Below are 27230 nucleotides of genomic sequence, written 5' to 3' on the forward strand. Positions count from 1 at the left end.
CAGATAAATGTTCAGGGACTTTAAATTCAATATGGGTCTGACCGAACCGTCCGGTTTCGGTACCACAAACATTGTGGAATAGTAACCCCTTCCCTGTTGAAGGAGGGGAACCTTTACCACCACCTGCTGGAGATATAACTTGTGAATTGCCGCTAATACTTCCCTTTCCATGGGGGAAGCTGGCAGGGCCGATTTGAGGTAACGGTGAGGGGGCATCACTTCGAATTCCAGCTTGTATCCCTGAGACACGATCTGTATAGCCCAGGGATCCACCTGTGAGCGAACCCACTGGTGGCTGAAATTTCGGAGACGCGCCCCCACCGCTCCTGGCTCCACCTGTGAAGCCCCAGCGTCATGCGGTGGATTTAGCGGAAGCCGGGGAGGACTTCTGTTCCTGGGAACTAGCTGTATGGTGCAGCTTTTTTCCTCTACCCCTGCCTCTGGCAAGAAAGGATGCACCTCTGACTTTCTTGCTTCTTTGTGAACGAAAGGACTGCATTTGATAATACGGTGCTTTCTTAGGCTGTGAGGGAATATATGGCAAAAAATTTGACTTCCCAGCCGTAGCTGTGGAAACTAGGTCCGAGAGACCGTCCCCAAACAATTCCTCACCCTTGTAAGGTAAAACCTCCATGTGCTTTTTGGAGTCGGCATCACCTGTCCATTGCCGAGTCCACAGGACCCTTCTGGCAGAAATTGACATTGCATTTATTCTAGAGGCCAGTAGGCAAATGTTCCTCTGGGCATCCCTCATATATAGGACAGCGTATTTTATATGCCCCAGGGTCAGTAAAATAGTATCCTTGTCCAAGGTATCCAGTTCCTCAGACAGATTATCTGTCCATGCTGCTACAGCACTACACATCCAGGCCGACGCAATAGCCGGCCTCAGTAGAGTACCTGAATGTGTTTAAACAGACTTCAGGATACTTTCCTGCTTCCTATCGGCAGGATCCTTTAGGGAGGCCGTATCCTGTGACGGCAGGGCCACCCTCTTAGATAAGCGCGTCAGAGCTTTGTCTACCCTAGGGGAGGATTCCCAGCGCATCCTGTCCGTTGGCGGGAAAGGGTACGCCATAAGTAACCTTTTGGAAATCAGCACTTTCCTATCGGGGGAATCCCACGCTTTTTCACATAACTCATTTAACTCATGTGGAGGGGGAAAAGTCACCTCTTGCTTTTTCTCCCCATACATATAAACCCTCTTGTCAGGGACAGGGTTTACCTCTGATATGTGCAATACATCCTTCATTGCTATAATCATGTAGCGGATGGCTTTAGCCATTTTAGGCTGCAATTTTGCATCATCGTCACTGGAGTCAGAATCCGTGTCGATATCTGTGTCAACAATTTTGGATAGTGGGCGTTTCTGAGACCCTGACGGCCTCTGCGCTTTAGGATCAGGCATGGGCTGAGACCCCGACTGTCCCAATGCATCAGCTTTATCCAACCTTTTATGCAAGGAGTTTACATTATCATTTAACACCTTCCACATATCCATCCAATCAGGTGTCGGCGCCGTCGGCGGAGACACGTCATTCATCTGCACTTGCTCTGCCTGCACATAGCCCTCCTCGTCAAACATGTCGACACACGCGTACCGACACACCACACACACAGGGGATGCTCTATATGAGGACAGGACCACCACAAGGCCTTTTGGAGAGACAGAGAGAGAGTATGCCAGCACACACCCCAGCGCTATATGACCCAGGAATCACACAGTAACTTAGTGTTTACCCAGTAGCTGCTGTATATATGATTAATGCGCTAAATTTATGTGCCCCCCCTCTCTTTTTACCCTCTTTCTACCGTGAGTCTGCAGGGGAGAGCCTGGGGAGCTTCCTCTCAGCGGAGCTGTGGAGAGAAAATGGCGCTGGTGAGTGCTGAGGAAGAAGGCCCTGCCCCCTCAGCGGCGGGCTTCTGTCCCGCGATTTTGTGTAAAAGTACTGGCAGGGGCTCTTGCATATTACAGTGCCCAGCTCTATATATGCTGCTTTTTTGCCAGGAGGTAATCAATTGCTGCCCAGGGCGCCCCCCCCTGCACCCTACAGTGACCGAAGTGTGTGGGTTAGTGTGGGCGCAATGGCGCACAGCTGCAGTGCTGTGCGCTACCTCATATGAAGACAGGAGTCTTCTGCCACCGATTTTGACGTCTTCTTGCTTCAACCCGCCGGCTTCTGTCTTCTGGCTCTGCGAGGGGGACGGCGGCGCGGCTCCGGGAACGGACGACCAAGGTTAGGTTCCTGTGTTCGATCCCTCTGGAGCTAATGGTGTCCAGTAGCCTAAGAAGCGCAACCTAGCCGCAGTTAGTAGGTTTGCTTCTCTCCCCTCAGTCCCACGTAGCAGAGTCTGTTGCCAGCAGAAGCTCTCTGAAAATAAAAAACCTAACCAAAATACTTTCTTATTAGCAAGCTCAGGAGAGCTCACTAAAATGCACCCAGCTCCTTCCGGGCACAGATTCTAACTGAGGTCTGGAGGAGGGGCATAGAGGGAGGAGCCAGTGCACACCAGTAGTACTAAATCTTTCTTAGAGTGCCCAGTCTCCTGCGGAGCCCGTCTATTCCCCATGGTCCTTACGGAGTCCCCAGCATCCACTAGGACGTTAGAGAAAGTAAGGTGTATACTTGTGGGATATTTTCATAATTAAAATATCTTGATATTATTTTAAATAAGTAATACATTGTATACTGGTGGCCTGACTTTGAGATATAGCTCAAATTAATTGAGCTATTCAGATAATTGAAGAGCCAAGTGGATGAAGGTATTATGTAACAATTTTCTGAAAAGTGTGTTTTTTAATGGCTGAAGGTGTTATGACCTAGGGCAGTAGTTCTCAAACTGTGCAGGCTGCCCTGGATTGGTGGTCCAGGACCAATTCAAATTATTGATTGCCAATGTAATAGGCAAAACCAGTGCTGGTGGCTGTTAATCATAAAATATGTGGACAAACAGGAACAAATTTTATTCCTCACCACACAATAGAACCTAAGGATGACATACAAACACAATTTGCTTAATTTAATATTTCTCTCCAAATTTCTCAATAATAAAGAAACTTTTGGCCTAGGGTTGCTGAGAAGATTCTAAAGCTTTAGGGCGCCGTGATTCTAAAAAGTTTGGGAACCTCTGACCTGGGGATCACAGTAACAATGTTATCTCAAATGTTGTTACTCTATTTACTGATATATTCGGTGGATAAAAGTAATATGTCCAATTCTTAAGTTCTAATAATTTATCTTTAACTCTAAATATTTAAATTTCTTCTAAACGTACAGTAACATAACACCTTCATCTATTCACATCTTTCATTATAAATCGTTTAAATATATACTTTTAATTAAATGAAATGAGATAAAGTCTATAATGGTAGATGGACGTAGGGAAAAAAAAGGATTTTAATTACCCACTGGTAAATCCTTTTCTCATAGTCCGTAGAGGATACTGGGGTTCCATTTAGTACCATGGGGTATAGACGGGTTCACTAGGAGCCATGGGCACTTTAAGAATTTGATAGTGTGGGCTAGCTCCTCCATCTATGCTCCTCCTACCAGACTCAGTCTAGGAAACTGTGCCCGAGGGACAGACATACTTTGAGAGAAGGATAGATAAAGATAGTGGTGAGATTCCGAATCAGCACACACAAACAGAGGAAAGCTACGCTAACCCAACTTTAAACAGGAACAGCAACAGCTGAACCAACAATACTTAACCAAGTAACAGTGCAGGAAGAACGAAGCACTGGGTGGACGCCCAGTATCCCCTACGGACTACGAGAAAAGGATTTTCCTATTTTCTCTTACGTCCTAGAGGATACTGGGGTTCCATTTAGTACCATAGGGATGTACCAAAGCTCCCAAAGCGGGTGGCAGAGTGCTGAGGTTTCTGCAGAACAGATTGACCAAACTGAAGGTCCCCAGAGGCCAAAGTATTGAACTTGTAGAACTTAGCAAACATGTTCGAACCAGACCAAGTAGCCACTCGGCAGAGCTGTAAAGACGAGACACCCCGGGCAGCCACCCAGGAAGAACCCACCGACCTAGTAGAGTGGGCCTATACAGATTTTTTGAACCGGCAAATCTGCCGTGGAATAAGCATGCTGGATAGTGAGCCAAGCAGGACACCCAATTTTATTGGGATCATATAGAATGAATAGCGAGTCAGATTTCCTGTGACGAGCTGTTCTCTTTACGCACACCTTCAAAGCCTTCACAACATCCAAAGACTTTGAAGTAGCAGAGGTGTCGGTGACAACCGGAACCACAATAGGTTGGTTGATGTGAAACGCAGATACCACCTTATGTCCTCATGGAAAATTAAATAGGGGCTCTTGTGAGACAAAGCCCCCAGCTCCGACCCACGTCTTGCTGAAGCCAAGGCCAACAGTGTGACGGTCTTGAACGTGAGATATTTTACGTCCACCTCCTGTAATGGTTCAAACCAGTCCGATTGGAGGAACTGCAGCACCAAATTGAGATACCAAGGTGCCGTGGGAGGCACAAAGGGAGGTTGGATGCGCAGAACACCTTTCAAAAATGTCTGGACCTCAGGGAGAGTAGCTAATTGTTTTTCAAAGAAAATGGACAAGGCCGAAATCTGGACTTTTATGGAGCCCAGACATAGGCCAACATCCCCACTTGCCTGCAGAAAAAGCAGGAAACGTCCCAGGTGAAATTCCACCACAGAATAAGTTCTGATCTCACACCAAGAGATGTATTTCTTCCAAATACGGTGGTAATGTTTAGACGTTACCCCCTTCCTGGCTTGGTTCATAGTCAGGATAACTTTGTTAGGGATCCCTCTTCTGGCTAGAATCAGCCGTTCAACGTAGCCGCGGTAAGTCCTGATAGACAAATGGGCCCTGTTGCAGAAGATCCCCGCGAAGAGGTAGAGGCCATGGATCTTCGAGGCGCATCTCCAGAAGGTCCGCGTACCAGACCCTTCTTAGTCAGTCCAGAGCAATGAGTATTACTTGAACCTTTTCCTTTTTTATTTTTTTTGAGAATTCTTGGGATCAGAGGAAGTGGAGGAAACACGTACACCATCTTATAGACCCATGAAGTCGTCAGAGTGTCTACCGCCACTGCCTGTGGGTCTCTCGACCTGGAACAATACTGCTTGAGCTTCTTGTTGAGACGTGAGGCCATCATGTCGATTTATGGATATCCCCACCGATATGTCAAGCACCTGAACACCTCCGGGTGGAGGCCCCATTCCCCCGGGTTCAGGTCGTGTCTGCTGAGGAAGTCTGCTTCCCAGTTGTCTACTCCCGGAATGAAGACCGCTGACAACGCCACAGCATTTTTTCTGCCCAGAGGAGAATTCTTGACACCACTGACATTGCTGCTCTCCTTTTCGTTCTGCCATGTCGGTTTATGTAAGTCACTGCCGTCACATTGTCCGACTGGACCTGAATGGCTCAATCAAGAAGAAGATAAGAGGCCTGCAGAAGGGCATTGTATATGGCCCTAAGTTCCAGAATGTTGATTGGAAGGATGACTTCTTGACTTGACCATCTTCCTTGAAACTGCACCTCCTTGGTGACTGCTCCCCAACCTCTGAGGCTTGCGTACGTGGTTAACAGGATCCAGTCCTGAATTCCGAATCTCCGACCCACGAAATCTGTAGCCACCATAGAAGGGAGATCCTGGCTTTTGGCAACAGACGGATCCTCTGGTGCATGTGAAGATGCAATCCGGACCATTTGTCCAACAGATTGAGCTGGAAGGGTTTTGCACTAAACCTTCTGTATTGAAGCGCTTCGTAAGAGGCTACCATTTTACCCAGAAGGCGAATGCATAGATGCACCGATATCCGGGTTGGCTTCAGGACATCCCGAACCATCGACTGGATTACCAATGCCTTTTCCAACGGAAGGAACACTTTCTGCGACTCCGTGTCCAGTATCATTCCTAGGAATGGAAGCCTCCGTGTTAGCTCTAGGTGAGATTTCGGAAGGTTCAGAATCCACCCGTGATCCTGGAGAAGTTTGGTTGAGAGACCTGGACGGCGCCTTTATCAGAAGATTGTCCAGGTACGGAATCATGTTCACTCCCTGCTTGCGGAGTATAAACATCATCTCTGCCATCACTTTGGTGAACACCCTCGGTGCCGTGGAGAGACCAAATGACAAGGCCTGGAACTGGTAGTGACAGTCCTGCAGTGCAAACCGTAGATAAGTCTGATGAGGCGGCCAGATCAGAATGTGAAGGTACGCATCCTTGATATCCAGAGACTCTAGGAATTCCCCTTCCTCCAGAACTGAAATCACTGCTCTCAGAGACTCCATCTTGAACTTGAACACACTAAAGAACGGGTTCAAGGACTTGAGGTTCAGAATTGGTCGTACTGAACTGTCCGGTTTCGGTACTACAAACAAGTTGGCATAATAGAACTTGTTGTGCAGATGAGGTGGAACTGGAACTATGACTGGAGTCTGTACTGGTTTTTGGATGGCCTGCTGTAAAGTTATACTTGCCTCTTGTGAAGCTGGTAAGCCTGATTTGAAGAATCTGTGAGGTGGGAGCACTTGGAACTCCAGTCTGTAGCCCTGGGAAATAAGATCTATGACCCAGGGATCCCGGCACGAACTTGACCAGATGTGACTGAAGAATTTTAGTCGGGCTCCCACCTGACAGTCCTCCAGGTATCGTGGCCTACCATCATGCTGAAGGCTTTGAGGAAGCAGAGCCTGAGCTCCATTCCTCAGCACCTGAAGTTGCTGGTTTGCGTGGTTTACCTCTTGCGCCTCTGGAGGCCGTAGAAGCACCTCTGGATTTTCCTTTAAACTTCGCTGTCTGAAAGGACTGTCAATTTGAAGCTAAATAAGCTTTCCTGAATGGGGGAGCTGCGGAAGGAAGATACATAGACTTACCTGCAGTAGCTTTGGAGATCCATTTGTCTAGTTCGTCTCCAAACAAGGCCTCTCCTGTGAATGGTAGGTCTTCCACAGCTCCCTGGAGTCCGCATCAGCAGTCCACTGGTGTAGCTACAAGCCCATGTGTGCTGACACTGCCATAACGGTGGTGCATGCATTAAGCAAACCAATCTCTTTTATGGCTTCTACCATAAAGTTTGAAGAGTCCTGTATATGCTGCAGGAGTAAAATAACCCCCCCCCCCCCCCCTAGACAAGGAATCTAAACCCTCAATTAGGTTACCTGACTATTTAGCAATGGCTTTTGTGATCCACGCACATGCAATAGTAGGTCTCTGGGCCACCCCAGCAACTGTGTACAATGACTTGAGTGTAATCTCAATTTTATGATCAGCCGTACCTTTTAGGGAGGCTGCACCAGGGACAGGCAATACAATTTTTTGTTACAGCCTAGAGACTGATGCATCCACTATCGGTGGATTTTCCCATTTTTTCCTATCCTCCAGAGGAAAAGGAAAAGATGAGAGCAACCTTTTAGGGATTTGAAATTTCTTATCAGGATTAGCCCACGGTTCTTCAAATAGGGTATTTAATTCCTTTGATGCAGGAAAAGTGACCGAGGACTTGTCTTTAATATTAAAAAAAGATTCCTCACACTCCTCTGACACCTTATCAGGAATTAGTAGAACCTCTCTGATAGCCTCTATAAGAGCCTCAATTCCCTGTGACAGAGTAGCACCCCCCCCCCCTCCAAATCCACCTCACCCTCCTCCATGTCTGACCCGTCAGCGCCAGACTGCAGGATATGGGCCAGAGATAATTTTTGCGGACAAATGGGAAGGGATTGAGACGCTGGTTTGGGGACTGAGTCTCTATTCATAAACTCATCCACAGTCTGTCTTAAGAATTGCATCTCTTTCTCATTGCGGGATGGCTTTGTAGAAATATTTGAGAGCTTTCCCTTAATGGAATTAACCCAATCCGGTTCAGCCCAGCGATTCGGGGAAGGTGCACTGCCCTGAGTACCCAGTAGTGAGCCCCCTGGTGAAGAGGAACACTCCGCTGTACAAGAAACACACTCTAACATAACGTAAATGTGACAGCACACACAAACACAGGAAAATGTTAAGCACAATTAACCCACAAAGAACCCTTCAGAGAGACACAGAGTTATTTGGAGCCAGCCCCCACCGCGCCCTTATCGCTAATGCCAAGCTTAGCCGGGTCGCAGACTAAGTACCCTGATAGGGGACTTAGTACACTAATAATCGCTCCCCCTCTGCTATGACCCCCTGGTACCGCTGAGGTAATCTGGAGTCACCCCGGAGGAGATGCGCGTCCCTGTCAGTCAGCGTCTGTGTCCAGTGCAGAGGGAAAATGGCGCTGGCGAGCTGCTGGATCCGCTCATAGTGAAGGCGCCGCCCCTTCAATGGTGCGCGGTCTTCCCACTTTTTTTATACTGGCTGAGGTAATCTGGTGCTTAAAATGGAGAGAAAACCGTTTTAAGGCTGTTTTTGCCAGTGTGAGTACTGTGGACAATGTACTGAGACGCAGCTGTGTACTGTGTACTGTGTCTGGAGACGCATTCCGCCCTGGTTAGAAGCCGTGCGTCTCCGTACCCTCATGCCGCCATAATGGCCAGCTAGCCGGGACGCTGGCTTAGTGCTCACCACTCTTCATTCTTCTGGCTCTGTTAGGGGTGGCGGCGTGCTGTGGGAATGTACACTCGCCGTGGTGGGGCTTGCAAATGGTTCCCTCAGGAGCTCAGTGTCCTGTCAGTAGGGAACGGGACCACTAACCTTTCAAGAGGTTGGGCCGTCCACCCCCCCACCCCCTTCCCAAGTCCCACGAAGCAGGCAGGCTGAAAATAACAAACATATAAAATAAATGCAGAAAACTCTTCAGGAGCTTCCATAAGCATTACCGGCTCCTCCGGGCACATTTTCTAAACTGGCATGAGGGGCATAGAGGGAGGAGCCAGCCCACACTATCAAATTCTTAAGGGGGGTACACACGGAGAGATCCGTGCTTAAAATCTAAGCAATCTTGCTAGATTGCTTAGATATTAAGCATGGATCTGCCGTGTGTATGCCCTCCAGCGATAGCGATGCGCGGCCCCGCGCATCGCTATCGCCGATGCTAGATTGAGCTGCATGCAGGCTCAATCTAGCGGGTCGCTCACTTCACCGTTGTGTGAAGTGAGCGGCCCCCCGTCGGCTTTCCCCCTCGCTCAGCACATCGCGCTGTGCTGAGCGGGGTGAGAGATGTGTGCTGAGCGGTCTGTGTTAAGATCGCTCAGCACACATCTCTCCCGTGAGTACCCCCCTTTATACTGCCCATGGCTTCTCTAGGACGTAAGAGAAAGAAATAAAATGTGGAGCTTTCCAGAACAGGAAAACAAAACCATATTTCAAGAATGAGTCAATGTAACATTTAATATCTATCACCTATGGTTCACTATAACGAACTGTGTGTCGAAAGATTCAAATAGAAAACTAATTAGCCTTCATTAAGTCTCCAAGGCTTTATAGCATTATGAAAAGAGCAATTAAATAGTTTGCAGTTCAAAAGCAGTCATTACAGAGGCTTTTCCAGTAATTATCAGAAAACTTATACAGGTTCAGTAACCCATATCCAAATATTCCGAAATACGGAATATTCCGAAATACAGACTTTTTTGAGTGAGAGTGAGATAGTGAAACCTTTGTTTTTTGATGGCTCAATGTACACAAACTTTGTTTAATACACAAAGTTATTAAAACTATTGTATTAAATGACCTTCAGGCTGTGTGTATAAGGTGTATATGAAACATAAATTAATTGTGTGAATGTAGACACACTTTGTTTAATACACAAAGTTATACAAAATATTGGCTAAAATTACCTTCGGCTATGTGAATAAGGTGTATATGTAACAAAAATGCATTCTGTGCTTAGATATAGGTCCCATCACCATGATATCTCATTATGGTATGCAATTATTCCAAAATACGGAAAAATCTGATATCCAAAATACCTCTGGTCCCAAGCATTTTGGATAAGGGATACTCAACCTGTATTGTAATGAGATTTATTAATTATTACGGGGCTGATATATAAAGCAAATGGCAATCAGGGCTACCTATCTAAAAGCATCAAGCAAACAACATGACATAAAAAAAAACAAATTATAAACACTACAAATCATATTAGCATTTACCATTACCTTAAAGTGCCTAAACATGGGTAGAACTGGTCACTTGGCCCAATCACTGAAAAACAATATATGAATAAGTGTTTATCCCACACCTTGTGGCAAAACCTACCACAACATCTTGTCATCTGTGATTAGCTCACTTTTTTTATAGTTCTTTATTCAAATTGGTCAAACAGCGTAAACACAGAGAAAGAAGAACAATACCCTTAAGCCCAATACAGATCATATTTTAAGTATAATAACAATCAAAAAGGATAACTAAAAAAGTCAAGTGATTGACGGAGGGGAGAGTATGATTGTGAAGGTTGGGCGAAAGGGGGGGGGGGGGGGGGCGGTTCAAGCATGTAATAACATTTAAAGAGTTGAGACACAATAACCAACAATGGTAAAAATAAAGAACAATATGGGGGAAGAAGCAGAGAGAAAGGCGTGGGATATCAGTCAGTGCCCATAGGTTCTGGTACAAAACTAGTGTCACTGACCTGGGTTGGGAGTGTTGAGAACTCGGGGATTCTTCCGATGATAGGGAAGAGGAACCACAGCTGGGACGGAGCAGGGATGGCCGGATGTAGGTTTTCCTCATGCAGAACTTAGCCGTTGTAACCGACGTGTAATGCTAAAGAATTAGTTGTGGCCAAGGCTTGGGAGCGATGCTGAAGTACACAGAAGAATGAAGAACTTGTGAGCGATGTTGAAGAAATGAATGAAGATTTGAGAACGATGTTGAAGCACACAGAAGAATGAAGAACTTGTGAGCGATGCTGAAGAGATGAATGAAGATTTGAGAACGATGTTGAAGCACAGAGAAGAATGAAGAACTTGTGAGTGATGCTGAAGAAATAAATGAGGATTTGAGATTCAGTGTAACTCTGGAAGTTTGAGAGGCGTTCCACTTAGGGATACCCTGTAATACTGGAAGCACAGGAGGTGTCCCTCTGAGAGATACACTGTAACGCTGGTAACGCAGAGAATGTCCCACTGAGTGATACACTGTAACGCTGGTAGCACAGGGAAGGTTCCACTGAGTGATACACTGCAACGCTGGTAGCACAGGGAAGGTTCCACTGAGTGATACACTGTAACGCTGGTAGCACGGGGAAGGTTCCACTGAGTGATACACTGTAACGCTGGTAGCACAGGGAATGTTCCACTGAGTGATACACTGTAACGCTGGTAGCACAGGGAATGTCCTACTGAGAGATACTCTGTAACGCTGGTAGCACAGGGAATGTCCCACTGAGAGATACTCTGTAACGCTGGTAGCACAGGAAATGTCCCACTGAAAGATACTCTGCAACGCGGGAACACAGGAGACGTTCAGCTTGAGAACACGCTGAACGCTGCTAGCACTGGTGATCATTGGAAAGACGATACTCAGATGCTCAGATACTCTGTACGGCGTCTGCCTTTGAACTTCCCGCCCTCTCCCGATTGGCGGAAGGGGCCGATGACGTCACCCACTCACCACGCTCTCGTGGATGCCGGGTGCAATGGCGGCGCCCAAACCCCGGGAACCCACCAGAGGCAGCGCCAGCAAGGCGCGACGACCCAGAGCCCACCGGGGGCGACGACCGCCGGGAGACCCAGCGCACCCGGAGCGGTAAGCGCGGCAGCCGCAGCGCCGCGAGTGTGACAACTAGTACTTAGGAGAAACAGGATGTGGCAACCAGGGAGCCCAAACATGAGTAAAAACTTGGCCACGATTGTGGATGTAATAAGTTATTTCTTCCATAGCTGAGACATGCAACATTTGAGGTTTAAGTGCAGAAAGTTTTCACAGACTCTCAAAATGGGTAAGGGAACGGAGAACAGAGAGCGGAGGTAGGGAGAGTAAAAAATGGCGGATTTGAAAGAATTCAAAAGGGTTAAGTACCTGGGATGGGTTTTTGTTATAGATAAGTAAAAAAAAGAATAGGAAGGGAAATCGTTGGTTGTGTCAGGGATAAGAGGATATCATCTGCGAAGAGGGAGATCTTGGAATTAGTTGCGCCCACCTCTATATCATGTAAGTTGGGAGGCAAGTGATTCAATTATAAGGATGAATACCAGGGGTATAAGGGGCAGCCCTGTCTTGTACCGTTGCAAATGTAGACTGGGGCAGAAGGTAGACCGTTAATCAGAATCGTAGCAAAGGGAGCCAAATACAGTGCCAGAAGACCAGTGAGAAAGTCACCTGACATGCCACAGGCCTCCAGAGCAACTTTCATGAAACTCCAGGAGATTCTATCAGACCCTGACCTGCCCATTAATCCTTCGTGTTCCAGTCTTAACCATCCATGGTACTGAAGAAAGGCCACCGTCTGTTGTAGGTGACATTCCAGCATCGTTGGAGACTGCGCCATAAGAAACAAGTCGTCAAGGTAAGGCAATATCCGAATTCCGATTTTCTGGAGAGTGGCTCCCATCACCATCTGAGTTTGGTGAACACCCTGGGGCTGTAGACAGTCCAAAGGTCAGGACCTGGAATTAGAAATGCTGTTGTAGAATAGCAAAGTGAAGATATCGTTGATGACAGGGTGCAATAGGTAGATGGAGGAACGCATCCTGAATATCCAGAGAGACCATGTAGTCTCCAGGTCGCATAGCCAAGGCAATTGACCGTAGAGTTTTCATAGGGAACCTAGGGATCTTGAACAAGTATGTTCAGTAATTTAGAAGTGGACAGTATGATCCATTTGGTTTCTGAACCAAAAAAAGGGTAGAATAGAACCCCTGACCCTGCTGAGACTGTGGAACAGGGATGATAAACCCCAATTGTAGGAGGGATAGTATGACTCCAGGCAGTGCTTGTGCTTTGTCTGGGTCCGGTGATAGAGAAGTATGGAAATATTGTCTGTGGTGGACACTTCTGGAAGGAAAGAGCGTACCTATGAGAGGCCACTTCTAGGACAGAGGCATCTCTGGTGACCTGTCAGAGGCCCGCCCCGTCAGGCAGAGGGTTTGTCTTCTGGCTTGGAAGTTGGACATCTGGCAGCCCAAGCCTGTTTGGACTTTGTGTTAGCGCCGGGTGGCGCGCGGCCCGGCCGTTGCCTAAAAGCCGGGACACCGCACGTCCCGCTGAGCACCGCGCGGCGCCTAGCAACAGGCGAGTGCCGGGTGCAAGGTCTCCTGGTCCCTGCCCGATGCCTAGCAACAGGCTGATGCCGTGTGCTGGGAGCCGCCAGACTCCTAGCAACAGGGACGCTGCAGGCAAACGGCGTTCCCCGTTGCTTAGGAAATAGATACGTGCAGCCCATATTTATGCGCTTCCTGATGACTCCCAAATCGCTGGTGATAGTTCCTGCTCTTGTGAGAACCTGTCAGCTCGTGTGTGAACCTGTCAGCCTGTGAAACATCCATGATTCTGGGACCCTGCTTGACTGATTTCCTGATCTGATCCAGCTAGCCTTGTATTCAGGTTTTGGTGTGAAGTTTCCACTCAGGCACTGTCTTTGCCTACATTTCTTTATTGTATCCACCTTGTGCATTGTTGCATTGCTATTTAATTAAGTTGCTATTACATCCTGTGCATTGTTGTATTTACAAATCATTTGTATATAATCTCATTGTTGCATGTACAGTGATTGTGAAAAAAATAAGATTTTACTTACCGATAAATCTATTTCTCGTAGTCCGTAGTGGATGCTGGGACTCCGTCAGGACCATGGGGATTAGCGGCTCCGCAGGAGACAGGGCACAAAAATAAAAGCTTTAGGACTAGGTGGTGTGCACTGGCTCCTCCCCCTATGACCCTCCTCCAAGCCTCAGTTAGGATACTGTGCCCGGACGAGCGTACACAATAAGGAAGGATTTTGAATCCCGGGTAAGACTAATACCAGCCACACCAATCACACCGTACAACCTGTGATCTGAACCCAGTTAACAGTATGACAAACGTAGGAGCCTCTGAACAGACGGCTCACAACAATAACAACCCGATTTTTTTGTAACAATAACTATGTACAAGTATTGCAGACAATCCGCACTTGGGATGGGCGCCCAGCATCCACTACGGACTACGAGAAATAGATTTATCGGTAAGTAAAATCTTATTTTCTCTGACGTCCTAGTGGATGCTGGGACTCCGTCAGGACCATGGGGATTATACCAAAGCTCCCAAACGGGCGGGAGAGTGCGGATGACTCTGCAGCACCGAATGAGAGAACTCCAGGTCCTCTTTAGCCAGGGTATCAAATTTGTAGAATTTTACAAACGTGTTCTCCCCCGACCACGTAGCTGCTCGGCAGAGTTGTAATGCCGAGACCCCTCGGGCAGCCGCCCAAGATGAGCCCACCTTCCTTGTGGAATGGGCCTTGATAGATTTAGGCTGTGGCAGGCCTGCCACAGAATGTGCAAGTTGAATTGTGCTACAAATCCAACGAGCAATCGTCTGCTTAGAAGCAGGAGCACCCAGCTTGTTGGGTGCATACAGTATAAACAGCGAGTCAGATTTTCTGACTCCAGCCGTCCTTGAAATATATATTTTCAATGCCCTGACAACGTCCAGCAACTTGGAATCCTCCAAATCGCTAGTAGCCGCAGGCACCACAATAGGCTGGTTCAGGTGAAACGCTGAAACCACCTTAGGCAGAAACTGAGGACGCGTCCGCAGTTCTGCCCTGTCCGAATGGAAAATCAGATATGGGCTTTTATACGATAAAGCCGCCAATTCTGACACTCTCCTGGCTGAAGCCAGGGCCAGTAGCATGGTTACTTTCCATGTAAGATATTTCAAATCCACCGATTTGAGTGGCTCAAACCAATGGGATTTGAGAAAATCCAAAACTACATTAGGATCCCACGGAGCCACTGGGAGCACAACCGGGGGCTGTATATGTAGTACTCCTTTTACAAAAGTCTGGACTTCAGGAACTGAAGCCAATTCTTTCTGGAAGAAAATCGACAGGGCCGAAATTTGAACCTTAATGGACCCTAATTTGAGGCCCATAGACAATCCTGTTTGCAGGAAATGTAGGAATCGACCCAGTTGAAATTCCTCCGTCGGGGCCTTCCTGGCCTCACACCACGCAACATATTTTCTCCAAATGCGGTGATAATGTTGTGCAGTCACCTCCTTCCTGGCTTTTACCAGGGTAGGGATGACCTCTTCCGGAATGCCTTTTTCCCTTAGAATTCGGCGTTCAACCGCCATGCCGTCAAACGCAGCCGCGGTAAGTCTTGGAATAGACACGGTCCCTGCTGAAGCAGGTCCCGTCTTAGAGGTAGAGGCCACGGATCTTCCGTGAGCATCTCCTGAAGTTCCGGGTACCAAGTTCTTCTTGGCCAATCCGGAGCCACGAGTATCGTTCTTACTCCCCTTTGCCGTATAATTCTCAGTACTTTTGGTATGAGAGGCAGAGGAGGAAACACATACACTGACTGGAACACCCACGGTGTTACCAGAGCGTCCACAGCTATTGCCTGAGGGTCTCTTGACCTGGCGCAATACCTGTCCAGTTTTTTGTTGAGGCGGGACGCCATCATATCCACCTTTGGTTTTTCCCAACGGTTCACAATCATGTGGAAGACTTCTGGATGAAGTCCCCACTCTCCCGGGTGTAGATCGTGTCTGCTGAGGAAGTCCGCTTCCCAGTTGTCCACTCCCGGAATGAACACTGCTGACAGTGCTATCACATGATCTTCCGCCCAGCGAAGAATCCTTGCAGCTTCTGCCATTGCCCTCCTGCTTCTTGTGCCGCCCTGTCTGTTTACGTGGGCGACTGCCGTGATGTTGTCCGACTGGATCAACACCGGCTGACCCTGAAGCAGGGGTTTTGCCAGGCTTAGAGCATTGTAAATCGCTCTTAGCTCCAGTATATTTATGTGAAGAGACATCTCCAGGCTTGACCACACTCCCTGGAAGTTTCTTCCCTGTGTGACCGCTCCCCAGCCTCTCAGACTGGCATCCGTGGTCACCAGGACCCAGTCCTGTATGCCGAATCTGCGGCCCTCTAACAGATGAGCACTCTGCAACCACCACAGAAGAGACACCCTTGTCCGTGGAGACAAAGTTATCCGCTGATGCATCTGCAGATGCGATCTGGACCATTTGTCCAGCAGATCCCACTGAAAAGTTCGTGCGTGGAATCTGCCGAATGGAATCGCTTCGTAAGAAGCCACCATTTTTCCCAGGACTCTTGTGCATTGATGCACAGACACTTTTCCTGGTTTTAGGAGGTTCCTGACAAGTTTGGATAACTCCCTGGCTTTCTCCTCCGGAAGAAACACCTTTTTCTGAACCGTGTCCAGAATCATTCCTAGGAACAGCAGACGTGTCGTCGGGGTCAATTGAGATTTTGGAAAATTCAGAATCCACCCGTGCTGTTGCAGCACTACTTGGGTTAGTGCTACTACGTCCTCCAGCTGTTCTCTGGACCTTGCCCTTATCAGGAGATCGTCCAAGTAAGGGATAATTAATACGCCTTTTCTTCGCAGAAGAAACATCATTTCGGCCATTACCTTGGTAAAGACCCGAGGTGCCGTGGACAATCCAAACGGCAGCGTCTGAAACTGATAATGACAGTTTTGCACCACGAACCTGAGGTACCCTTGATGTGAAGGGCAAATTGGGACATGCAGGTAAGCATACTTGATGTCCAGAGACACCATAAAGTCCCCTTCTTCCAGATTCGCTATCACTGCTCTGAGTGACTCCATCTTGAACTTGAATTTTTGTATGTACAGGTTCAAAGATTTCAGATTTAGAATAGGTCTTACCGAGCCGTCCGGCTTCGGTACCACAAATAGTGTGGAATAATACCCCTTTCCCTGTTGTAGGAGGGGTACCTTGACTATCACCTGCTGAGAATACAGCTTGTGAATGGCTTCCAATACCGTCGCCCTGTCTGAGGGAGACGTTGGCAGAGCAGACTTTAGGAACCGGCGAGGGGGAGACTTCTCGAATTCCAACCTGTAACCCTGAGATACTACCTGCAGGATCCAGGGGTCCACCTGTGAGTGAGCCCACTGTGCGCTGAAATTCTTGAGTCGACCCCCCACCGCCCCCGAGTCCGCTTGTAAAGCCCCAACGTCATGCTGAGGGCTTTGCAGAAGCCGGGGAGGGCTTCTGCTCCTGGGAGGGAGCTGCTTGGTGCACTCTCTTACCCTTTCCTTTGCCTCGGGGCAGATATGACTGTCCTTTTGCCCGCTTGTTCTTATAGGAACGAAAGGACTGCGGCTGAAAAGACGGTGTCTTTTTCTGTTGGGAGGGGACCTGAGGTAAAAAGGTGGATTTCCCGGCTGTTGCCGTGGCCACCAAATCCGATAGACCGACCCCAAATAATTCCTCCCCTTTATACGGCAATACTTCCATATGCCGTTTGGAATCCGCATCACCTGACCACTGTCGCGTCCATAAACTTCTTCTGGCAGATATGGACATCGCACTTACTCTCGATGCCAGAGTGCAAATATCCCTCTGAGCATCTCGCATATAAAGAAAAGCATCCTTTAATTGCTCTATAGTCAATAAAATACTGTCCCTATCCAGGGTATCAATATTTTCAGTCAGGGAATCCGACCAAACCACCCCAGCACTGCACATCCATGCTGAGGCGATGGCTGGTCGCAGTATAACACCAGTATGAGTGTATATACTTTTCAGGGTAGTTTCCAGCCTCCTATCAGCTGGATCCTTGAGGGCGGCCGTTTCAGGAGACGGTAACGCCACTTGTTTTGATAAGCGTGTGAGTGCCTTATCCACCCTAGGGGGTGTTTCCCAGCGCGCCCTAACCTCTGGCGGGAAAGGATATAATGCCAATAACTTCTTTGAAATTAGCAGTTTTCTATCGGGGTTAACCCACGCTTCATCACACACTTCATTCAATTCCTCTGATTCAGGAAAAACTACAGGTAGTTTTTTCAGACCCCACATAATACCCCTTTTTGTGGTACTTGCAGTATCAGAGATGTGCAAAGCCTCCTTCATTGCCGTGATCATATAACGTGTGGCCCTACTGGAAAATACGTTTGTTTCTTCACCGTCGACACTAGATTCGGTGTCCGTGTCTGGGTCTGTGTCGACCGACTGAGGTAAAGGGCGTTTTACAGCCCCTGACGGTGTCTGAGACGCCTGGACAGGTACTAACTGGTTTGCCGGCCGTCTCATGTCGTCAACTGATTTTTGTAACGTGCTGACATTATCACGTAATTCCATAAACAAAGCCATCCATTCCGGTGTCGACTCCCTAGGGGGTGACATCACCATTACCGGCAATTGCTCCGCCTCCACACCAACATCGTCCTCATACATGTCGACACACACGTACCGACACACAGCAGACACACAGGGAATGCTCTTATCGAAGACAGGACCCCACTAGCCCTTTGGGGAGACAGAGGGAGAGTTTGCCAGCACACACCCAAGCGCTATAAATATATAAGAACAACCCTACAGAAGTGTTGTTTCCTTTATAGCAGCTTAATATATCAATATCGCCAAAAAAGTGCCCCCCCTCTCTGTTTTTTTACCCTGTTTCTGTAGTGCAGTGCAGGGGAGAGTCCTGGGAGCCTTCCTCGCAGCGGAGCTGTGCAGGAAAATGGCGCTGTGTGCTGAGGAGATAGGCCCCGCCCCCTATTTCGGCGGGCTCTTCTCCCGGTGTTTGTGAGACCTGGCAGGGGTTAAATACATCCATATAGCCCCAGGGGCTATATGTGATGTATTTTTAGCCAGAACAAGGTATTATCATTGCTGCCCAGGGCGCCCCCCCCCCAGCGCCCTGCACCCTCAGTGACCGCTGGTGTGAAGTGTGCTGACAACAATGGCGCACAGCTGCAGTGCTGTGCGCTACCTCATGAAGACTGAAAAGTCTTCTGCCGCCGGTTTCTGGACCTCTTCACTTTTCGGCATCTGCAAGGGGGTCGGCGGCGCGGCTCCGGGACCGGACTCCATGGCTGGGCCTGTGTTCGATCCCTCTGGAGCTAATGGTGTCCAGTAGCCTAAGAAGCCAATCCATCCTGCACGCAGGTGAGTTCACTTCTTCTCCCCTAAGTCCCTCGTTGCAGTGAGCCTGTTGCCAGCAGGACTCACTGAAAATAAAAAACCTAATAACTTTTTCTAAGCAGCTCTTTAGGAGAGCCACCTAGATTGCACCCTGCTCGGACGGGCACAAAAACCTAACTGGGGCTTGGAGGAGGGTCATAGGGGGAGGAGCCAGTGCACACCACCTAGTCCTAAAGCTTTTATTTTTGTGCCCTGTCTCCTGCGGAGCCGCTAATCCCCATGGTCCTGACGGAGTCCCAGCATCCACTAGGACGTCAGAGAAATTATATTCCAACCTGTGCATTGTTGCACTCACGTGCACTCCTCATATATTCCTCAGTCTGTGCCTTAGCATAATAGTAAGGTTGTGTCTGGTGAACGTCTCACCATACTGCATTTACCCTTGCCTAGCCTCCGATAGTCGCCTTGTACATACGGAATACCTGGGGGCATCTGAGTACAGGGTGGACCTAATTTACCCTGGAAAGGCGGCTGCTATAGAAGCCTAGCATTGCAGGAGGCTAAAAGACTGCTGGGCAGTGGGTAATTGCGTGAGCGTCACAAGGCTCAGCCTATAAACCTATGGAATTGAGTGTAATCATAACACTTTGGTTTGGAAGCCTTTGGTTTTGCCTTGCTGATGAAAGTACCAAAAGGAGGAAGTCCTAGGTCACACTGACGATGCTGAAGGCAGACAGGCTGTCTTAGAGGTAGCCAATTTCTCAACAATTTTGTCTAGTTCTGATCCAAATAGGAGGTCACCTGTGTATAGCAAGGATTCCAGGACCTTCTTTGTGCCTGAATCTGCTTTCCAAGATCGGAGCCACACAATGCGAGGAACTGCAATGGAAACAGCGGAAGCCTTAGAGGACAATAGGACTGTGTCCAGAGCTGCCTTTCCAATGTAATAGGCTGCATCTCTAATATTATTGAGTAGAGACAACTGGTCCTTGGTGGGATCAGAGGTGAAACTCTGTTCAAGGTTGTCTGGCCAAGTCTCTATGGTCTTAGCCATCCAGGCTGTAGCACTGGCCTGTCTAGCCGTTGCTCCTGTAAAGGAGTACATAGACTTGAGACACATGTCCAACTGCCTGTCTTGCAAATCCCTAAGGGAAGATATCATAGGGATAGGGAGTATTGAACTTTTAATTAAATGTACCACAAGATCATCCACCGTAGGTGGAGTCCCCAACTTTGTACAATCATCTGGTGGTAGCGGATAAAATAAGATTTTAATTACCTACCTTTTCTCGTAGTCCGTAGAGGATGCTGGGGTCCACATTAGTACCATGGGGTATAGACGGGTCCACCAGGAGCCATTGGCACTTTAAGAGATTGAGAGTGTGGGCTGGCTCCTCCCTCTATGCCCCTCATAACAGACTCAGTCTAGAAACTGTGCCCGATGAGACGGACATCTTCGAGAGAAGGATTTTACACAGATAGTGGCGAGATTCACAGCAGCTCACACACAAGGCAAACCAAGCTAACTAGCTTGAAACATCAGCAATGGCTGAACAAGATTACTTACCAAGTAACAAAACAGTACTTTACCTAGACTAAGCAGTACTGAACTAAATAACCACTGCAGGATCACGAAGCGCTGGGTGGGCGGTCGCCCAGCATCCTCTACGGACTACAAGAAAAGGATTTACCGTTAGGTAATTAAAATCCTATTTTCTCTTACGTCCTAGAGGATGCTGAGGTCCACATTAGTACCATGGGGGTGTACCAAAGCTCCCAGAACGGGAGTGAGAGCGCGGAGGTTCCTGCAGAACCAATTAACCAAACTTAAAATCATCAGAGGCCAAAGTATCGAACTTGTAGAACTTTGCAAACATTTTCGACCCAGACCAAGTAGCTGCTCGGTAGAGTTGTAAGGCCGAGACACCCCGGGCAGCCGCCCAGGAAGAACCCACCTTACGAGTAGAGTGGGCCTTAACAGACGTAGGACACGGCAAGTCTGCCGTAGAATACGCATGCTAGATAGTGAACCTGATCCAGCGAGAGATCGTCTGCTTAGAAGCAGGACACGCAATTTTCTTGGGATCATACAGGACAAACAGAGAGACCTATTTTCTGTGATGAGCAGTCCTCCTCACATAGATTTTTAGAGCCCTTACAACATCTAAGTACATTGATGAAATTGAGGAGTCAGTTGCAACTGGCACCACAATAGGTTGCTGATATGAAATGCCGACATAACCTTCGGAAGAAACTGCTGACGTGTCCGAAGCTCAGCTCTGTCTTCATGGAAGATCAAGTATGGGCTTTTACATGACAAAGCCCCCAACTCTGACACACGTCTAGCAGAAGCTAAGGCCAACAAAGTGACAGCCTTCCACGTGAGAAACTTGACCTCAACCTACTGTAGAGGCTCAAACCAGTCAGACTGGAGGAACTGCAATACCACGTTAAGATCCCAAGGTGCCGTAGGCAGTACAAAGGGAGGTTGGATGTGTAGAACTCCCTTCAAAAAAGTCTGAACCTCAGGGAGGGCAGCCAACTGTTTCTGGAAGAAAATGGATAGGGACGAAATTTGTACCTTTATGGATCCCAACCTCAGGCCCATGACCACACCTGTTTGCAGGAAGAGAAGAAAATGTCCCAGTTGAAACTCCACCACAGGAAACTTCTTGGACTCACACCAAGATACATATTTTTTCCAAATACGATGGTAATGTATTGACGTTTCTCCTTTCCTAGCCTGTATCAGGGTAGGAATAACCTTGTTCGGAATGCCCTTCCGAGCTAGTATCTGGCGTTCAACTTCCATACCATCAAATGTAGCTGTGGTAAGTCTTGATAGGCGAATGGCCCCTGCTGCAGCAGGTCCACCCGAAGAGGAAGAGGCCTCTGCTCTTCTAGCAGTAGATCCAGAAGATCCACGTACCAAGCCCTTCTTGGCCAGTCTGGAGCAATGAGGATGCCTGAACTCTTGCTCTCCTTATGAGTTTGAGAACTCTTGGAATGAGTGGAAGTGGAGGAAACACGTACACCGACTGGAACACCCATGGACTCACTAGGGCATCCACTGCACTGCTTGTGGGTCCCTCGACCTGGAACAATACCGCCGAAGCTTCTTGTTGAGACGAGAGGCCATCATGTCGATCTGGGGTACGCCCCAAAGATGTTACCTCCTTGAACACCTCCGGATGGAGACCCCACTCCCCAGGGTGGAGGTCGTGTCTGCTGAGGAAGTCCGCTTCCCAGTTGTCTACTCCCGGAATGAAGATTGCTGACAGCGCCAACGCGGGTTTTTCTGCCCAGAGGATGATTCTTGTTACCTCCAACATTGCAGCTCTGCTCTTCGTTTCGCCCTGTCGGTTTATGTAAGCCACTGTCGTTACATTGTCCGACTGCACTTGAATGGCCCAATTTCTCAGAAGATGGGCCGCTTGGAGAAGACCGTTGTAGACGGCTCTTAGTTCCAGAATGTTTATCGGCAGGCCGGATTCCAGACTTGACCACCTTCCTTGGAAGGTTTCCGATTGAGCGACACCGCTCCAGCCCCGGAGACTTGCATCCGTGGTTAGAAGGATGCAGTCCTGAATCCCGAACCTGTAGCCCTCCAGAAGGTGAGGTAATTGCAGCCACCAGAGGAGTGAAATCCTGGCCTTTGTCGACAAACGTATTCTCTGGTGCATGTGTAGATGGGATCCCGACCACTTGTCCAGGAAATCCAGTTGGAAGGACCGAGCATGAAATCTCCCGTACTGCAGGGCCTCGTAAGAGGCCACCATCTTCCCCAGAAGGCGAATGCACTGATGAACCGACACACGAGCTGGCTTCAGGACATCCTGGACCATTGTTTGAATCACCAAAGCTTTTTCCTCTGGAAGAAACACCCTCTGCACCTCCGTGTCGAGGATCATTCCCAGAAAGGACAACCTCTTGGTTGGTTCCAAATGTGATTTTGGAAGATTCAGGATCCAGCCATGTACCCTGAGAAGCTGGGTCGTGAGAGCTATGGACCGTAACAGCTTCTCCTTGGACGACGCCTTTATCAGCAGCTCGTCCAGATATGGAATTATGTTCACCCCCTGTCTGCGGAAGGAGAACCATAATTTCCGCCATCACCTTGGTGAATACCCTCGGTGCTGTGGAGATGCCGAATGGCAGGGCCTGGAACTGAAAATGACAATCCAACAGTGCGAATCGGAGATAAGCTTGATGCAGCAGCCAAATCGGAATGTGGAGGTACGCATCCTTGATATCCAGGGATACCAGGAATTCCCCCTCCTCCAGACCTGATATCACTGCCCTTAGAGACTCCATTTTGAACTTGAACTCCCTCAGAAAGGGGTTTAGTGATCTTAAGTTCAGAATGGGCCTGACCGAACCATCCAGTTTCGGTACCACGAAAAGGTTCGAATAGTAACCTTTGTTGTGCATATGGGGTGGAACCGGTACAATAACTTGTTTCTCCACCAACTTCTGGATGACTTCCTGTAGGATAGCCCTGTCTGCCAGCAGAGCTGGCACGCCTGATTTGAAGAATCGTTGAGGAAAGAGGTCTTGAAATTCCAGCCCGTACCCCTGGGACACAATATCTTGCACCGAGGGATCCAGGCCGGACGGCACCCAGACGTGACTGAAATGCCTGAGTCTCGCCCCCACCGGCCGCACCTCCAGGTTGCGTGGTTCACCATCATGCTGAGGACTTAGGCGTACCTGAAGTAGGTCTCAGTTCCTGGGAACCCGCAGCAGCAGGTTTCTTGGATTTTGGCCGACCTCCTCTAAAGAAGGTATTGGATGGCTTAGCCTTTCTTGCTTTGGCAGTCCGAAAGGACTATGATGCAGCTGAAGAAAAGGGTATCCTCGCAGCAGAAGGAAGAAAAGGTGACTTAACCGCAGTTGCCGTGGAAATCCACACATCTAGCTCTTTCCCAAATAGAGCCTGACCTGTGTAGGGTAGGTTCTCCACGTCTCTCCTGGATACCGTGTCGGCAGACCATTAGCACAGCCAGAGCCCTCTACGAGCTGAGACAGACATGGAGGATATTCCTGCAGCCATTGAACCCAGGTCTTTCATGGATTCCACCGTAAATCCCGCAGAATCCTGTATGTTACGTAAGAACAATTCAACGTCACTTTTAACCATTGTAACCAATTTCTCAAGTAACGTGCCTGACCACTTTACTATAGCTTTAGAAATCCATGCACAGGCAATGGCAGGCCGTAGTATCGCCCCTGAAGCCCTGTATACGGATTGAGCGTAGTGTCAATCTTGCGATCAGCCAGTTCCTTCAACGCGGCAGATCCCGGAACACGTTTTCCCAGGATTTTTCAATAGCGTTTAATACTTTAGACGCAGGGAAGGTTAGCGAGGCTTTCTTATTGTCAGTGAAGTAAGCCTCCTCAACCTACTCAGGCGACATGTCAGTAATATTTAAAACATCTCTAGTGGAATCATGAGCAGCACCCCCTGCAAGGGGTGCCTCGGCCCCCCCCCCAGCACGTCCCCATCACCGTCTGCAGTCTGTGGAAGAAGAGCTGCAAGCAGGAAAATGGCGCTGAACTCTGCTCGGTCCGCACGGAGGAGAAGCTCCGCCCTCCGAAGATGGTGCTTATTCCCGCACAACTTCTTTATACTGGCCTGAGGATTCCGTCGCTAATCGGGGAATTCAGTCCCCGGTTAGCGACTGTGTACTGAGGATTGCGTCGTCAGCTGGGGAATTCAGTCTCCGGTTAGCGTCTGTGTCCTGAGGATTCTGTCGCTAGCCTGGGGATTCAGTCTCCGGCTAGCGACTGTGACCAGTTAGGGTATTTAGACGCTGGCTCAACAGCGTGATTACATTTCTGTGTAGATGAAATTGATTCCTCCTGAGAGGAAACATCTTCAACAGCATATGACACCGAGTTCCTAGCTATGGCTATGGAAGGTATTAAACACCCACATACACACAGGGAATTGTCAGTCACAGCTTCCCCCCCAAGAATGGCAGAGAGAGACACAAAGATTGGAGCCAACCGCGCTTTCTGAGGTAGAACAAATAAAACTACCATCGCCATCTGTGTACCTTAATAGACTACACAGATTTTACACAGCTCCCCCCCTCCCCCCCTACAGCCTCCTGGTACCGCTCAGGATAGCTGGAGTTGCTTGGAGGGACAGCTCCCTGTGTACAGGAACTGCAGGCAGGAGAATGGCGCTGAACGCTGCTGGGTCCGCCCCCTGAAGATGGCACGTCTTCCCGCACAAATTCTTTATACTGGCCTGAGGATTCCGTCGCTAGCCGGGGGATTCAGTCTCCGGTTAGCGCCTGTGTACTGCGGATTCCGTCGCTAGCCTGGGGATTCAGTCTCCGGTTAGCGTCTGTGACCAGTTTAAGGTATTTAGATGCTGGCTCAGGACGCCCCTCATAGCGCCAACACCGTGTTCCGCTGAGCCTTCCCGGATCGCAGCCGTTCAGAACTGCGCTCCTGCCCTTGTGCCGCAATATCGCACCTTCTTCTGATCTTCTGGCTCTGTAAGGTGGTGGCGGAATGCTGCCGGGGTGAGCAAACCCGTGTGGCTGGGAACGTTCGATACCCTCAGGAGCTCAGTGTCCTGTCAGCGGAGACAGTGGCTCAAGACCCCGCAGGGCGGACGCTACTCCCCCCCTAAGTCCCTCGAAGCATGGATGCTGTTGCCAGCAGCCTCCCTGTAAAATAATAAACTCTAAAATAAACTTTTACTAAAGAAGCTCTGGAGAGCTCCCCTAGCTGTAACTGGCTCCTCCGGGCACATTTTCTAAGTCTGGTAGGAGGGGCATAGAGGGAGGAGCCAGCCAACACTCTCAAACTCTTAACAGTGCCAATGGCTCCTCTTGGACCCGTCTATACCCCATGGTACTAATGTGGACCCCAGCATCATCTAGGACGTAAGAGAAACACTATACTTAAATATTTCCAGTTCACAAGTATATACAGTGTGTAAGACATTATATGGTACAGTGTGTCACCAGAAGGGAGTGGAAGAGAGTGAGTCCCGGACTGTTTTACCTGCTGTGTTGGTGGGGCACTCAGAGTCTGCCTGGTTGGGACGTAGCCAAAGGCTCCTTCTATCAGCGTAGCGGTGCTTAGTCTGTAAGGAGGGGATGTGCTGGCTTGGGTCCTGTAGACCTGTTGCCAGGCACTCCCTTCACTTGATACAGGAGCTCACCTCCTCACCTCCTTGCTTGCCTTACCCTTTCCTGTTTTCCCTTCCGCCTTCACTAGCTTTTGGTCTCGGGTCGCGTCACGCGATGTTTGGCAAAGTCAGCGGCTGCAGCTTGGTTTCTCCTGTTGTGGGTATGATTTCTTTTGTTAATGTCCTCCAACGCGTTTCGATCCATCAGGATCTTCTGGGAGCAGTAGTGTAACAAGACTATGCCCCTTACCTCATACACAATGTTCAGATTATAAAATCTTAAAGTTGGGAGATATGGAAGTCACTTGAACATGTTTCTATACTTCTCATTTAATTTGCTGTTGCAGTTATTATTGTTGAATTACCTGATGTTTATAATCACCTCTCTTCTCCATACCTTCAAACATTTTCCAGGCAAAACTGAGACTAAGTCCAGCTACTAATTTGCACACATCACCAATTCACCAAAATGCTCTCACTTTTGGCGACTTTGGTTAATGTAGTTCCTCCAAAATTGGAACTATTGGGACGTATGTATCAGTTGATTTAGCCAATGTAGCCGCACATGTACAGTAGTACTGTGGGTCCTTGAAAAATTTGAAGCGATTGCTAATATGATCACTTCACTTCTTACACATCGCAGGGACGGGTTCCTTTCTGTACCCTTGTCCCATGGGCAACTTCTCCACAGGCTCACTTCTCCACTCTTTTCACTTTTTCATAATAGACCCCTTAATGAGCAGAGCATTTCTCATCAGATGTAAGGAATCATGCCGGAAGGAATTGTGACACAGGGCTTGAGATACTTAGCTTAAACTCAGTACTTGGTTGCTCTCTGCAATGAGTCCGTAAAGTACACAAGCACCGGACCTGATAGTATGCCAACCCACTGGTTTACGTACTACTCCGATGGTCGGAGTACTGCACATGTGCAGAACGCCCATACCTTGGCCAGGGCCTGCGTTTTTCAAAGCAGAATTTCTGGCCCCAGCAGAGTAAAAACACAGACCATCCTACGTAACCTGAGGGTTACTCAGATAGCCAGTGTTTTTGCAGATGATCCATTGCTGCATCCTCAACAGAGGCTT

The 27230-nt window shown here is 48.6% G+C and overlaps 1 protein-coding gene and 1 long non-coding RNA gene across 2 annotated transcripts in view; one reads left to right on the plus strand and one right to left on the minus strand.

Moving 5' to 3' along the window:
• Nucleotides 1-27230, plus strand: part of MBTPS2 (membrane bound transcription factor peptidase, site 2) — a 354709-nt gene that overhangs the window by 67487 nt on the left and 259992 nt on the right. The gene's annotated exons all lie outside the window — the stretch shown is intronic.
• LOC135049839 (uncharacterized) overlaps nt 1-27230 on the minus strand; it is a 63328-nt gene that overhangs the window by 29503 nt on the left and 6595 nt on the right. The window contains exon 2 of the long non-coding RNA XR_010241490.1: nt 10082-10127. This is a non-coding gene — a long non-coding RNA (uncharacterized LOC135049839). The remainder of the gene's footprint in view (nt 1-10081; nt 10128-27230) is intronic.

The sequence above is a fragment of the Pseudophryne corroboree genome, chromosome 2, assembly GCF_028390025.1.
Source record: "Pseudophryne corroboree isolate aPseCor3 chromosome 2, aPseCor3.hap2, whole genome shotgun sequence".
In the NCBI taxonomy this organism is placed as follows: domain Eukaryota; kingdom Metazoa; phylum Chordata; class Amphibia; order Anura; family Myobatrachidae; genus Pseudophryne; species Pseudophryne corroboree.